This window comes from Pipistrellus kuhlii, unplaced genomic scaffold (genome assembly GCF_014108245.1).
Source record: "Pipistrellus kuhlii isolate mPipKuh1 unplaced genomic scaffold, mPipKuh1.p scaffold_m20_p_2, whole genome shotgun sequence".
Taxonomy (NCBI): domain Eukaryota; kingdom Metazoa; phylum Chordata; class Mammalia; order Chiroptera; family Vespertilionidae; genus Pipistrellus; species Pipistrellus kuhlii.
In genome coordinates, this window is record NW_023425515.1 from 129,301,895 (window position 1) to 129,315,497 (window position 13,603).

At 41.5% G+C, this 13,603-nt stretch overlaps 1 protein-coding gene across 2 annotated transcripts in view; it reads left to right on the forward strand.

Annotated features, from left to right (window-relative positions):
• Nucleotides 1–798: 798 nt before the first annotated feature.
• The window catches only part of EVI5 (ecotropic viral integration site 5), a 164,334-nt gene continuing 151,529 nt past the window's right edge, over nucleotides 799–13,603 (forward strand). The window contains exon 1 of one of the 2 annotated variants that reach the window (XM_036444102.2): nucleotides 799–945. The gene's annotated coding sequence lies outside the window, so the exon portion shown is untranslated. Of the gene's footprint in view, nucleotides 946–1,747; nucleotides 1,832–13,603 lie in introns of those variants that run through there. The other variant, XM_045584340.1, reaches the window with a different exon arrangement.

Sequence of the window (13,603 nt, forward strand, 5' to 3'; positions counted from 1 at the left end):
AAAATAATTTAGATCGCCTTTATTGTTTTTCTTTGCTTGTTTTTCCTGCGATTAGACCGGAATTAGTAGGTTGTTTCTACTAAGAACGTTCTTTCCTTCTAAGAATTTCCTGGTTGATACTGGACGGCTGCCCGGCTGGACCTCACATGTTTGTGCCCAGGGTCTGCCCCCCTGCGGGCCTGCAGAAACCCAGCGAGCCGAGTGGCCCGATGGTGGAAGGATCTGCAACCACAAGTGCCCTTTACACACTAGTTATTGTTCCTGACAGAGACCCAGGCCACCCCCGGGGAGCTCGGGCTGCCTCGGGAAACCTGCGCATCCGCCTCGGTGCCGCGGCCGGCCCGGGAGGGAGGCAGGCGCGCGGGCGGGGTGGCCCCGGGCCCGGCGGGGTGGGTGCGCCCGGCGCGGCTCTCCCAGGCCGGGGGCGGTTCTGAGAGGCCGGAGGAAGTCAGCAATTTGTAGGACCGAGGGCCGGCGCTTTGAAGGAGGAGGGATTTCCCCGCCCCCCGTTCCTCACGGCCCAATCGCTCCGGCTTCTCCTTTTCTCCGCCGGCCCGGCCCCAGCCCGGCTCGGACCCTTTCTGCGGGGGAGGCGGCCGGGCCCTTTAAGGCCCCGCCGCGCCTGCGCCCTGGGCGTTCCCGACGCTGCCGGGCCGGACCCGGAGCAGCCCGCGCGCCCGCAGGCAGCGGGGCAGCCAGGCAGCCAGGCGGGCAGGCGGGCAGGCGGCTCGGGGTCGCGTCGCGGAGACGGCGGCGGCGGCGGCGGGAGGGGCGCGTGGCGGCCGGAGGCGCCCCTGAGCTCCGGAGCGCGCCGGCGCCCCAGGCCGGGCAGGAGGGCGGCCTGCGGAGCGCGGAGCGGGGCCGAGGCGCGGGGACGGCGGCGGCGCGGCTGCCTGCTGGATGGGAAGTTAATGTTTACCGCCGAGTCCACCCAACGTTTCCAAGGTGAGCGGCGCCCCGCCAGCCGCGCGGGCCGCGTGCCCGGTGCCGCGGGGAGCGCGGCGGGGAGGTGGGGGCCCCCCGTCCCCAAACTTGCGGCGCGAGCGGGGCGGGCGCGTCCGGCGCCGCCGGGGCCTAAGTTCCCTGTGGCCGCCGCGGCCCGGGAGGGACCTTTCTCCCGGGGGAGCCGGCGGAGAATCGCGCCGGTGGAGGTGGCGGGATGGGGCAGCTTCGGGGCGCCTCCTCGGGAATCCCGTGTGTGCCTGTGTGTGTGTGTGTGTGTGTGTGTGTGTGTGTGTGTGTGTGTGGAGGGGGGAGAAGTGGGGTGCTGTCCCCGCACGCCCGCCCTCCAGGCAGAAGAAGCCCCTTCCCTCCGGGTGACCCGGCGGGGCCCCCAGCGCAGGTGGCGTCGTGCTCGGCCGCGGGGATCCGCGCGGGGCCGGGGGGCCGGCAGGTGATGCGCCAGCCCGGTGTCTCCCGAGGATGCGCTCGGGGCGCGGCCGTGGCCGCCCCCGGATCACCTTCTGACAGCGGGGCCAGCCTCGGCGGGACCGCAGCGTTTCCGGGAGGTTGGGTTGTGGTGTGGGTTGGTTGGTGCTCGCTTGAGAGCTGCCGTGATTTCTTTTGTGTCTTTCGGTTGTCTTAGATCTAACTCAGTTGGACAGACATGCTTTCACCAAAGGGTTAATCAGAACTTTTGGAAAGGTTCCTTCGCTGCTTTTCTCCCGTCCGTTGCTTTCAGAGGTGATTTCGAAAAGCAGCATTTTTTTTTTTTTTCTTGCACAGATGGCTTTTCTCTGGGGGAATACAGGGGTAGAAGAATAAGCTCCTTTCTTTGCTGAAAAGAAAGAAATCCCAGTGCTGCACCAAGATCAAGAGAAATTGTCTGTCGGTAGGTTTTACTAAAGTAAAGTTCTGGGCTGATAGGTTAATAGCTGTTTTTAATTGTATTAGCTTTGGCCTTTTCTGTTCTAAAATACTACTAGTCTTAGATGTCTGAGAACTTCGTGCCAAAGAAATCTTAGAAAATCATCCAAGTATGATGTACAGAAAAAAGTGCACAATGTTACGTGCACAGGGAAAGCATTTTTTCCTAAGTGTGGCATTACAGATCAAGAAACAGAGCATAACTTGGTTGGGGTTATATGCAGGGGTGGAATTGTTGGTTTGTGAGGTATGTGAATGATAAAACTTTAATATTAGGCACGGTTGAACATTTCCCCAAAGTGGTTGCACCAATTAGCAGGGAGTAATATTCCAGTTACCCCACATCCTTCCTGATGCTTCTCACTTTCTTAAAAGTTTTGCTGTTCTGGGATATACCAATGTGGCTTGATTTTGCATTTTCATGATGATTGTTGTTGCTGTTGTGTGTGCACGTGCGTACTTTTCACTTTGTGGGTCACCGTTTATACCACCCTTGCCCCTCTGCTATGTGTGGCACTTTCTTATTATCCGCTTGTTAATTTCTACAAATTTTGGAAATCAGAATTGAATCTATATATCAATTTGGGAAGAAGTGTCATCTTAACAATATTGAGCTTTGCAATTTATGAAAATGGTATATTCCTCCATTTGGTTAGGTCTTTTAAAATTTTCACCAGTAATGTTTTATTACATAGGAAAAGTCTTGCACGCCTTTTGATATTTATTCTTAGGTACTTGATATTTTTTGATGTTATTATAAGTCATATTTAAAAACATTTGTGGCTGGTATATAGAAATAAAACAGATTTTTTGGTGTGAGGACCTCTGGAAAAAAAGTCTCTAATCTTCAAATACACTTTGTTATGTTCTACCGTGTTTCCCCGAAAATAAGACATCCTCGGAAAATAAGACCTACTTACAGCTTTCCTTCTTAGTGAAATATAAGGCCCCCCCCCTAGTCTAAACATGAGAGATTTGGTCCACTGATTCTGAAAGAAATGGAGTCACAAGAAATTCACCAGGAAGTTCAGGAATTGGATTGTTATGATGATGCTCCAGAAGATGATGACATGATTGTCATTGAATAAATGAGTAAATTCTTGATACTGTAGAATTCACAGTTTGTCTGGTTTGTGTTGACTACCGTACCGTGTACAGGTAATAAATTTCCTTTATTTTCATTTAACAATAAATGTGTACCGTATTCTTCTTCATGGAAAAATAAGACATCCCCTGAAAATAAGATCTAGTGCATCTTTGGGAGCAAAAATTAATATAAGACACTGTCTTATTTTCGGGGAAACAGGGTAGTTTCCTAAGGTTTAAAAATGTTTTTATTTATATTTTATTTATTTATTTATTGTATCTCCAGTGTTTGGGACCAATTAAAGATTTATAGAGTGTTTAGTATATTGACAGTCACAATGCTGCTCTGGCCTGGCTAGTGCGGCTCAGTGGTTGAGCGTTGAACTATGTACCAGGAGATTACAGTTCGATTCCCCGTCAGGGCACATGCGGGGCTTGCAGGCTCCATCCCCAGGAGTGGGTGTGCAGAAGGTAGCTGATTAATGATTCTCTTTCACCATTGATGTTTCTATCTCTCTTCCTCTCCCTTCCGCTCTGAAATCAATAAAATATATATTTAAAAAATGCTGCTGCTCCCCTTAAGAAACTTAAGAGCCTAGGTGGAGTTGTAGATATTTGAGAAAGACCTTTTGTCTTCCACTAGGAAAAGCGCTATGATAAAAGTTGATTTGACTGCATGCAAAGAGGGCATTTAAATTAAACGGGGGTGAGGGGGAGAGGGAGTACAATATCCATCCAGCTTTTAGTGTTCTGAGAGCTAGGCAAAGGACGTGGTCTGTGGGGGGAGCTACCGTTCACTGCACATACAGTGGTCCCCCTATCCATAGGGGATACCTTCCACAGCCCCCCAGTGGGAGCCTGAAACCATGGGTAGTCCTGGATCCTAGACACTATATGCTATGTTTTCCCTGCACAGGCATACCTTTTCACTTAAAGGAAGCACTTTTCGGCTTTTCATGGTTTATCTGAATTGCCAGCATCACTACTCTTGCACTTTGGGATCATTATTAAATAAAATAAGGGTAACTTGAACACTGTGATACTTCCACAGTCGATCTGGTAACTGAGATGGATACTAAGTGACTAATGGTCTGGCTGTGTAAACAGCGTGAATATACTGGACAAAGGGGTGATTCATGTCCAGGGAGAAATGGAGTGGACAGAGTGGGATGGCGCATGATTTCATCACACTGTTCAGAACGGCGTGCAATTTAAAACTTACGAATTGTTTACTTCTGGAATTTTCCGTTTAATATTTTCAGACTGGCTTATTGCAGGTAGGAGGATAAACTGGCAGGTGGATAAAGGGGGAGCACTACTTCTGCTTCATCCCTTGGCTCTCACCCTTGAGCATCACTTCTCTCTTCTCTCCTTGAGTCTGGAGTTTCTGTGTTTCCACAAATTAACTGTAATGAGAAGAGGTGAATGGTGGGGTAGGGAAACTGGAGGGTTTGTGTGCAGACTTCAAATCATTAACCTGCTCTTCAGCTCCATACCTCTCCCCCACTGACTGTATAATTGGAGACTTCCAAGTGCTGAGCTTTACTGAGGGTCTGTCAGTGAGGCGAATCACTTATTGACAATATTTCCTTCTGCAGACCTGTAAGTTTAGCTCCCCCTCCTTTACTTAGTTACCTATTCCTCCATCTCTTTTCTTGTCTCATGGATGCCATGTCCATGTCTTCTCTTACCTGATAATGTTAAATGTAGTTTAAGCTTTCTTTCCTTTGCATAGTTTCTCCCAAGTTACCTTCCCCCCTATTAGATATACACTGAGTGACCAGATTGTTATGATCTCTGAACGCATAATAATAATAATCTGACCACTCAGTGTATATCCTGCATAATAAAAGGCTAATATGCAAATTCTCCCTTTGACCAGGAGTTCGACCAGCAGGCAGGCTGGCCAACCACCCATGTCCCCTCCCCCCTGACCAGGCTGGCTGGACCCTACCCATGCACGAATTCATGCACTGGGCCTCTAATACATATATATATACACACACACACACATATATACATATATATACGTATATGTATATACGTGTATACATGTATACATGTATATATGTATACACACATATATAGATATAAAATATACATATATAGTGTATATATATGTACACACACACACACACACACTCTGAGTGGCCAGATTATTATGCGTTCAGAGATCATAATAATCTGGTCACTCAGTGTAGTTTCAGCAGTAGAGGCCCTCCACAGAGGTCTATTAATTTTTTTATGGTTTCTTCATAATTAAGCATGGTGACTAAAGGCTGTTTGGAAGCCCTGAGTTTATAATGGGGCTTACTGATTTAGAGATTTACCCTAATAATTTAGACCAGTGGTTTCCAGCCTTTTTTTGGCTATGTCCCACCTAAGCATCTCGAAAATCCTTTTGCTCCCCCACCCCGGTGACATATAATTCTTTTAAAAAGTGAGCTCCTATTCATGTGGAGGAAGCCTAAAAAACCATTAACTTGGTCTAAACAAGTTTCCAAAGAACATCCATGAGAGAAAAATAAAAGAATGACAGGACAGTTGAACTACTGAGGAAGAAATCACTAAAAAATTGTTAAAAAAAAACAAACTTAATAATATGGCCAAAACCAGTTTGGCTCAGTGGATAGAGCGTCAGTCTGTGGGCTGAAGGGTTCCAAGTTCGATTCCAGTCAAGGACATGTACATTGGTTGCAGGCACATCCCCAGTAGGGAGTGTGCAGGAGGCAGTTGGTCGATGTTTCTCTCTCATCGATGTTTCTAGCCCTCTATCCCTCTCTTTGTTCTGGTGGTTCCTAGGCCTTTTGAGGATTCTGTAGTGTAAACTGGGTTTGTTCTTAGTTGTTAACACTGCTGACTTATTTGGCTGTATTTGACTACTCAGTTACCATTCATACATTTTACTTCCACCTTCCAAAATTGTGGTTCTCTGACCTTATGGTTTGTGTTCTAAAAACAGAACAAAAGAACAAGAAAAAAATTTTCTTTATCCTTGGTTTAGTATGGGGAGGTAGCAAAATTAGATGTGTGTATCTGTCTGATATCTTAACCTGGAAGTCCACCTGCTTTCCATTATTCAAAACTGTGTTGTCATTTATCCTCTGCTGTTGTCTCCTCCTTGAGGGGTTATAGCTTTTACATTTCTTTAGTATTATCTAAATAGCGAGTCAGGAGGGAGAGCACCAAAATATTGGATCAAACTCATTTCTCTAGAAGCCCTAAAACTCCTCTGAGAGGTACTCATTGTCCCACAATCTTAAAATCTCAATTAGGAATGATTTTTAAAGATGTCAATCTATTTGAGCTATTTGGTACTTCCTGTGGTGGGAAATTCGTGGTAAAGAGATGAGTAACTACAGAAACTGATTGGGCTGTGGAACTCCGTATAATATTGTTTTTCCTAAGGGTCTGGAAATCCATAGGTGCATTAAACGTTTAGTATTGAATGAATAAATCATAGTCTTGCATATTTGTAATGTAAAATTATTTTTAAAAAAGCATGTGCTTTTTGTCATTTCAGTCAATAATACTTAAATCTCAGAATTTTTTTATTTTTACTTTGAAAAAAGATTTACACCAGAAAAAATGGAAAACTATTGCTAAAGATAAAGTTGTAGAGATCTTAGTTTATAGTTAACATAAATAAATTAATTAGAACCACCCAGTAAAGCCTCTGTGGTAAGCTCCTCTAATGGCTTTGTTATTCTTTTTACTTTCTTTAAAACACTTAAGGCAGTAAGTTTCCAAATACTCCTTGAGACAGAGTTTTTACCGTAAAGTTCTTGATGAAAATATTATTCTCAATATAACTTGTTTTCTTGTAGGCTAACGTTATAAAATTTAATGTATTTACCTTTAAATGAGGCCCATCTTTTCTGCATTAAAATGTCTCTTCAAGATATCAGTCAAAGATAACATTGACAGTTATTACTATTTATCTTGGTGGTATGATAGTCCTTCTCATTGGAAACATGTGGGTTAATTAGTTTGTGTTTTGTGGGTAGAACCTGTTGATTGTGACCCTTGTGTTTGCTCAGAAAGGGTCATCTCACTTATCATTATTGCTTTTTGCCTGGTGGGTTTATTTGTTGCCATTTCCAGCTGTTTATTTACGTCAGAAGAGTGCTCCCTGCCTTTGCTGTCTGCAGTTTATCCTTCAAGTGGCCAAAGACAATGTGGATTTAGTGTTTGCTAATTGTTCTTTGTACTGATCCCCAACCCTTACAGTTGTATTCTGTTAAGTGTTTCTTAAAGCTGGTTAACTGGCTATTATCTGAGTCTTCATTGTTGGTTTTGCTATTCAGTGTCTTTTGAGTTCATAATTAGGTCTCTCTCTCTCTCTCTCTCTCTCTCTCTCTCTCTCTCTCTCTCTCTCTCTCTCTCTCTCTCTCTCTCTCTCGCTGAAAGCATTACATATGTCCCCTTCCTCATCCCGCCTCCCCTCCCCACCCTTGCCCTCTCCTACCTTCCTCCCTTTTTAGTGCTCTCTCCAAAAGAAACTGCTAACTCCTGTGTTCTAGGAAGGGACCTCAATGAGCAATAGGGAAAGAACTGGCTTTTTTGTGTGTGTGTGTGTGTGTGTGTTTTTTTGTGTGTGTGTGTGGATGTGTGTGTGGATTATTTTTGTGCGTGTTTTTTTTTTTTTTTTTTTAAATAGGAAAGTGTAAGCACTGAGATAGAAGTGAAGATGGGGATATTGTCCTACATTTGAGTTGGTGCTCAGGTGATTAGGTGCTGTCTTCTTTGGCCTGGTATAGCTCTTTTGCTTTGCCAAAATTTTTCATAAATTATGTTAGTAAGGTTTTTATAGCAGTGTTAACAGATACTGGATGAAAGTGTAGCTTTAGTGAACAATTGTATAATATATAACGTAAAATTGTATTATATGAGAGAGGCGTGTGTGTGTGTGTGTGTGTGTGTGTGTGTGTATGCACATTTTGTTTTTGTTGTGTTGTTTTCGTTAATCCTCACCCTAGGATATTTTCCCATTGATTTTTAGGGAGAGTGGAAGGGAGAGGGAAAGAAAGAGAAACATCAATGTGAGAGAAACACATTGATTGGTTGCCTCCTGCACGAGCCCTAACCAGGACCAGGGCTGGGGAGGAGTTTGCCACCAAGGTACATGGCCTTGACCAGAATCGAACCTGGGACCCTTTGGTCCACAGACCAATGCTCTATCCCCTGAACCAAACCAGCTAGGGTTTATATGATATTTTAATATAATACATGAGAGAAAGAAAAAAAATTAGTGTCTTGAAGCATATCAGGCATCAGGATAGTTGCAGTGTTTCCCAAAGTGTGGTACGCGTACCCCCAGGGGTACGGGAAGAGTTTGGTGGGGATATGCACTGCACCGTGCTTAGCTGTGCCTAATTCTACGTTCTCATGAGTACGGGGGGTATTCAGCGTTACGAAAATTATAGAAGAGGTACACATATGTCAAAAGTTTGGGAAACACTGGTTTAAAGGACTGAACCAGAATTTGATGGTGAAAAGATAGACTATGAAATAAGTTTTAAGGACTAACCCCATGAAAAATGTAATGTCTTTGAATATTTATTTGAAATACATGTAAGAGATGAGCCCAAAGTTAGATTCAAGGTTATATAAAGGTTGTCAAGCATGATGGTACATTTACATTTTACTTACAAGATCAGAAAAATGAGTCAATAAATGATCTAGAAATATAATGAAGTTATAAACATTGTCCATAAGTCATTGTGGACCACCAAAGAATATATTTAGCATATCTTATATGTTATACATAATGATGTGTATTGGGAGGATAATAATCTATTCTACACAGACAAAATCCTTGCTTATAAAATTTGCAAACCCGGGAGACACAACTGATAGATTCTTGTTTCTGAGCTAGATAATTAAAAAAGTAATTTAGTGATTAATTTGTCTTAAAATTTGAGGCTTTTTTTTAACTACTAAGGAAAAATGCTGAATGAAGCAAAAAGTTTAAATTAAAAACTTTTTTTTGAGCAAAATTGACATGCAGAAAAATGCACAGAATTTAAAATATACAATTGATTGAATTTTGATGCATGTATACACATGCATATGTGAATATCTCTTACTCATTATTCCTAAGTCCCTATTATCCTGATATCTTTTACCACAGATTAGTTTTTCTTGTCCTTGAATTAATAAATAGGAAAATATAGTTTGTATTCTTTTATTTTTGGCTTCTTTTGTTAAACATTTTTTGAAATTTATCTCTTATTGCTCATGTCAGTAGTAGTTTTTTTTAAATTGGTGTGTGGCAATGCATTATATAACTATAACTATAACACAATTTGTTTATCCTTTCTCCCATTTGTCTATTACTAATAAAGCTATTATGAACACTTGGCTACTAGTCTTTTCATAGACACACATTTTCATTTCTCTTGGATAAATAATGTGGGGCAGAATTACTGGGTCATAGGGCAGTTGTATGTTTGACTTTAGAAGACATTGCAAAACAGTTTTCCCAAGTAGTTATGCCATTTTACATTCCAACCAGCAATCTATGATAGATCTACTTGAATCAGAATTGAATTCACAAAGATGATTGTGGTACAGTGGATACAAGACTTGAAATGGGAAAAACACACAATAAAGTAATACAGTTGAAAATTGATGTATTCCTGTTCTAAGGAATTGATAGGGAGGAAGATAATCTTATGGATCCTAGAGCTATGATATGTGGGGTGAGGATAAGGGAGGGGTCAGTTGACCCCCATGTATTTGCTATAGGCTGCTGGATATTGGTGTGTCAATCATCAGTGGAGGAATAGATTTTGGAGGGAAAGGTGGGAATAATTCTGTTTTTTCTTTTAAATATATTTTATTGATTTTGTACAGAGAGGAAGGGAGAGAGATAGAGAGTTAGAAACATCGATGAGAGAGAGTCATCGATCAGCTGCCTCTTGCACACCCCCCACTGGGGTTATGCCCGCAACCAAAGTACATGCCCTTGACCGGAATCGAACCCGGGACCTTTCAGTCCCCAAGCCGACGCTCTATCCATTGAGCCAAACCGGTCCCGGCAATTCTGTTTTGTTTTTAATACTAATGAGGTGGAAGGAAGTAGATGAGATAACTGTAAGTATATGTAGTGCAGAGAGAGCCTCGGATGAAATTGGAACTTTGGGGAAATTGACATTTAAGTAATGAACTGATAAAGAGTAGTCTGGCCCTAACCAGTTTGGCTCAGATAGAGCGTCGTCTGTGGACTCAAGGGTCCCAGATTCGATTCCGGTCAAGGGCATGTACCTTGGTTGCGGGCACATCCCCAGTAGGGAGTGTGCAAGAGGCAGCTGATTGATGTTTCTCTCTCATCGATGTTTCTAACTATCCCTCTCCCTTCTTCTCTGTAAAAAAAATCAATAAAATATATTAAAAAAAAAAAAGCATAGTCTGCAGAGGAACAGAACAGGCACTGGTAGTAGCTACTACAGGAGGAAAACCAGGAATGTGATTTAATAGAAGATTAAGAATAGAACTTTGAAGAAGGAGAGAGGGGCTTAAATGTTGTTAATATGACAAAAAAAATATGGACAGCCTTTTTGGAGGTTAATTTTTAAAAATACCTGTTAAAATTAAAAACATGTTATTTGACTCAATAGTTGCACTTTATGAAAGAACTTCTAGAAAAACACAAAGATGTGGGAAGATGTATTTAGAGGTGTTCATGGCCCTAACCAGTTTGGCTCAGTGGATAGAGCGTCAGCCTAGTTTATAATAGAAAAAATTGAAACAAACCATGGATCCATCAGTAAAGAGTTGTCTAAATGAAATATGATGCATTCATGTGATAGAAGAATGGTATGCAGCTATTAGAATATCTTATATATATATATACAGTATTCCTGTTGCAGCTGTAACAAATTATCACACACTTAATGGCTTCAAACAGGTGTTTTCACTGGGCTAACGTATTGGCAGGGCTAGTTCCTAGGAGGGAATCTGTTTCTTGCCTTTTCCAGCTGTTAGAGTTGCATTCCTTGTATTACTTGCATTGCATTCCTTGGCCCCTTCCTGCATCTTCAAGGCCAACTACATAGCATTTTCAGATGGACCCAACCCAGACAATTCAGCATAACCTCCTCATCACAAGATCCTTATGATGAGGATCACCTGCCCAATTCCTTTTGTCATTGAAGGTCACGTTCACAGGTTCAGGAATTATGATGAGGAGCTCTTGCTATTCAGGCTATCTCATAATACTAATAAAAGATACAGTTCAAGGTACATTATGAAAAAAAATTCCCTAAGAAATATCTAATTTTTATTCAATTACAAATACATATACCCATGTGTTACATGTATAGAAAATAAATCTTGATAAAAATATATTCTGCACTGTTAACACTGGCTGTCTTTGAGAGTGGGGTTACATAGTACTTAAACTTTCTATCTTTTCTGTGGGGTATTTCAATTAATTAAAATGTAATTTCTAATCATAAAAATATGAAAAATCTTTCAATACTGGTAAAAGAAGAAGTGGCCAAATAAAATACCTTATTAAATTTTTGAATAAAATTGAACTTGTGTAACTCTTTTTTTTTTTAAAATACATTTTATTGATTTTGTACAGAGAGGAAGGGAGAGAGATAGAGAGTTAGAAACATCGATGAGAGTCATCAATCAGCCGCCTCTTGCACACCCCCCACTGGGGATATGCCCGCAACCAAGGTACATGCCCTTGACCGGAATCGAACCCGGGTCCCCTCAGTCCCCAAGCCGACGCTCTATGCATTGAGCCAATCCGGTTTCGGCTGAACTTGTATAACTCTTAAAAGAGGTTCAAAGGCTAAATGAATGCCAGTTCCTGAAGGTAACTGCATGCTGTATCTAGTACAGTTTTGAATATCTAAAACATTTTAAATGCTAAAACTAGTTAGTACCTCATTTACATGAAATGTTTTAATCAGGTAGCTCATAAGTATCAACAATACCCATATGCTTTCAGTGGGTTGGAAAAGTGTGTATGTGTTTGAATTTTGTAAGTTGCGTAAGGTATTTCTGAGTTGAGGTATTCTTGAGACTTCTTTTTTACACTAGTATTATATATGGGTTCAAAAAGATTTTAGATGGTTTGGTTCATTAGATATAGCATCAGCTTGTGGATTGAAGAGTCCCAGCTTCAATTCTGGTCAAGGGCTTGTACCTGGGTTGCAGGTTTGATTTTGGCCCCGTTTGGCCCTGTGTGTGTGAGGTAATCATTTGATGTTTCTCTATTTCTCTCTTTCTTTTCCACTCTCTCTGAAAAGCAATGGAAAAATAACTTCAGGTGAGGATTAACAAACAACAACAAAAAGATTAAGAACAGTTTAATAGTCTATTTTCGAAAGAGTTAGGAATATTTATGTGATATGTTGATAGTTGTATTTTGAAATATAATTTCCATCTCAATATTTTAGTTAATTGAATTTCTTAAAAAGGTAATCAGATTGGTTTTGGGCAGGCCTTGTCTGTCTGTCAAATAAAATTCTCAGGGTCATGACATATTCTGATGTGCTAGGTCTGTTTTTACTTTTATGTTCTACAGTTAGTTTTAGCTCCTCTTCCTATCAGTGATTTAGATTTGTTAGGATGTTGCTGTTTTAGGACTGAACGTTTAATATCCTGGCAACATCATTTATTAGCTAATGGGTCTTGGGCAAGTTGTCTAACCCAGTGTTTTTCAACCTTTTTTGGGCAAAGGCACACTTGTTTCATGAAAAAAATCACGAGGCACACCACTATTAGAAAATGTTAAAAAATTTAACTCTGTGCCTATATTGAATATATATAAAGTAATTCTCTTGAATAGGAATCAAATAAACACAAAGAAAGTATTTTATAATTACTTTATTATGAAATATTAAGTAAACAAAATAGTGAAAAATTATAAAATTCTTGTCTTGTCTGCACCTACGGCACACCAGGCAACATCTCGCGGCACAGAACAGCGGTTGAAAAACGCTGGTCTAACCTCCATAAACTTCTGTAAAATCTCAGGGTTATTGTGAGGGTTAAATAAGATATGAATGTACCTGAATAGTAAAACATACAGTAGATAATGGCTGTAGCATCAGCAACAGTTTATCATTGTATATACAATTTTATTCTTTTGAAGTTTAGCTTTAGAGATGTGAAATTTAGCTCCAGATAGAGAAATATGCTGAATGCCAACAGGAAATAAATTAACTCAGAGCAATTTGTCATATAGATACCTAGAGGAAGGAGACTTGTCAGCAGGATTGCCCTTATTTCCTGTTTTTCCCCCTTTCACTTTAATTCCTGTTCCATTTTTTTTTATTATTTCTGTTGAAGCCAGTGCTTTTTAGCTCCCCTTCTGCCATCTCTGACAGCTGTTAACTTCAGTAAAAAACAGTTTGTAATTCTTTTTTTGGATATTTACAGGCTGTGTGTTAAAATCTATACTCCAAATTTATTGATAATACTCAAAAAGTACATGTGACATCCACAGTCTAGAGGTATAGAGTCACTAAAAGACTAACGTGGACCCATCTGTCTTCTACATGTAAAAGGCCAATATGTAGAGTTTCCCACCCAGAGTTTAATCACTCGCTACAATGTGTGCTGACCACCAGGGGGTGGTGTGGAATGAAGGAAGGCCTCGGCCTGCGGCCCGGAGCTGGCAGCCAGG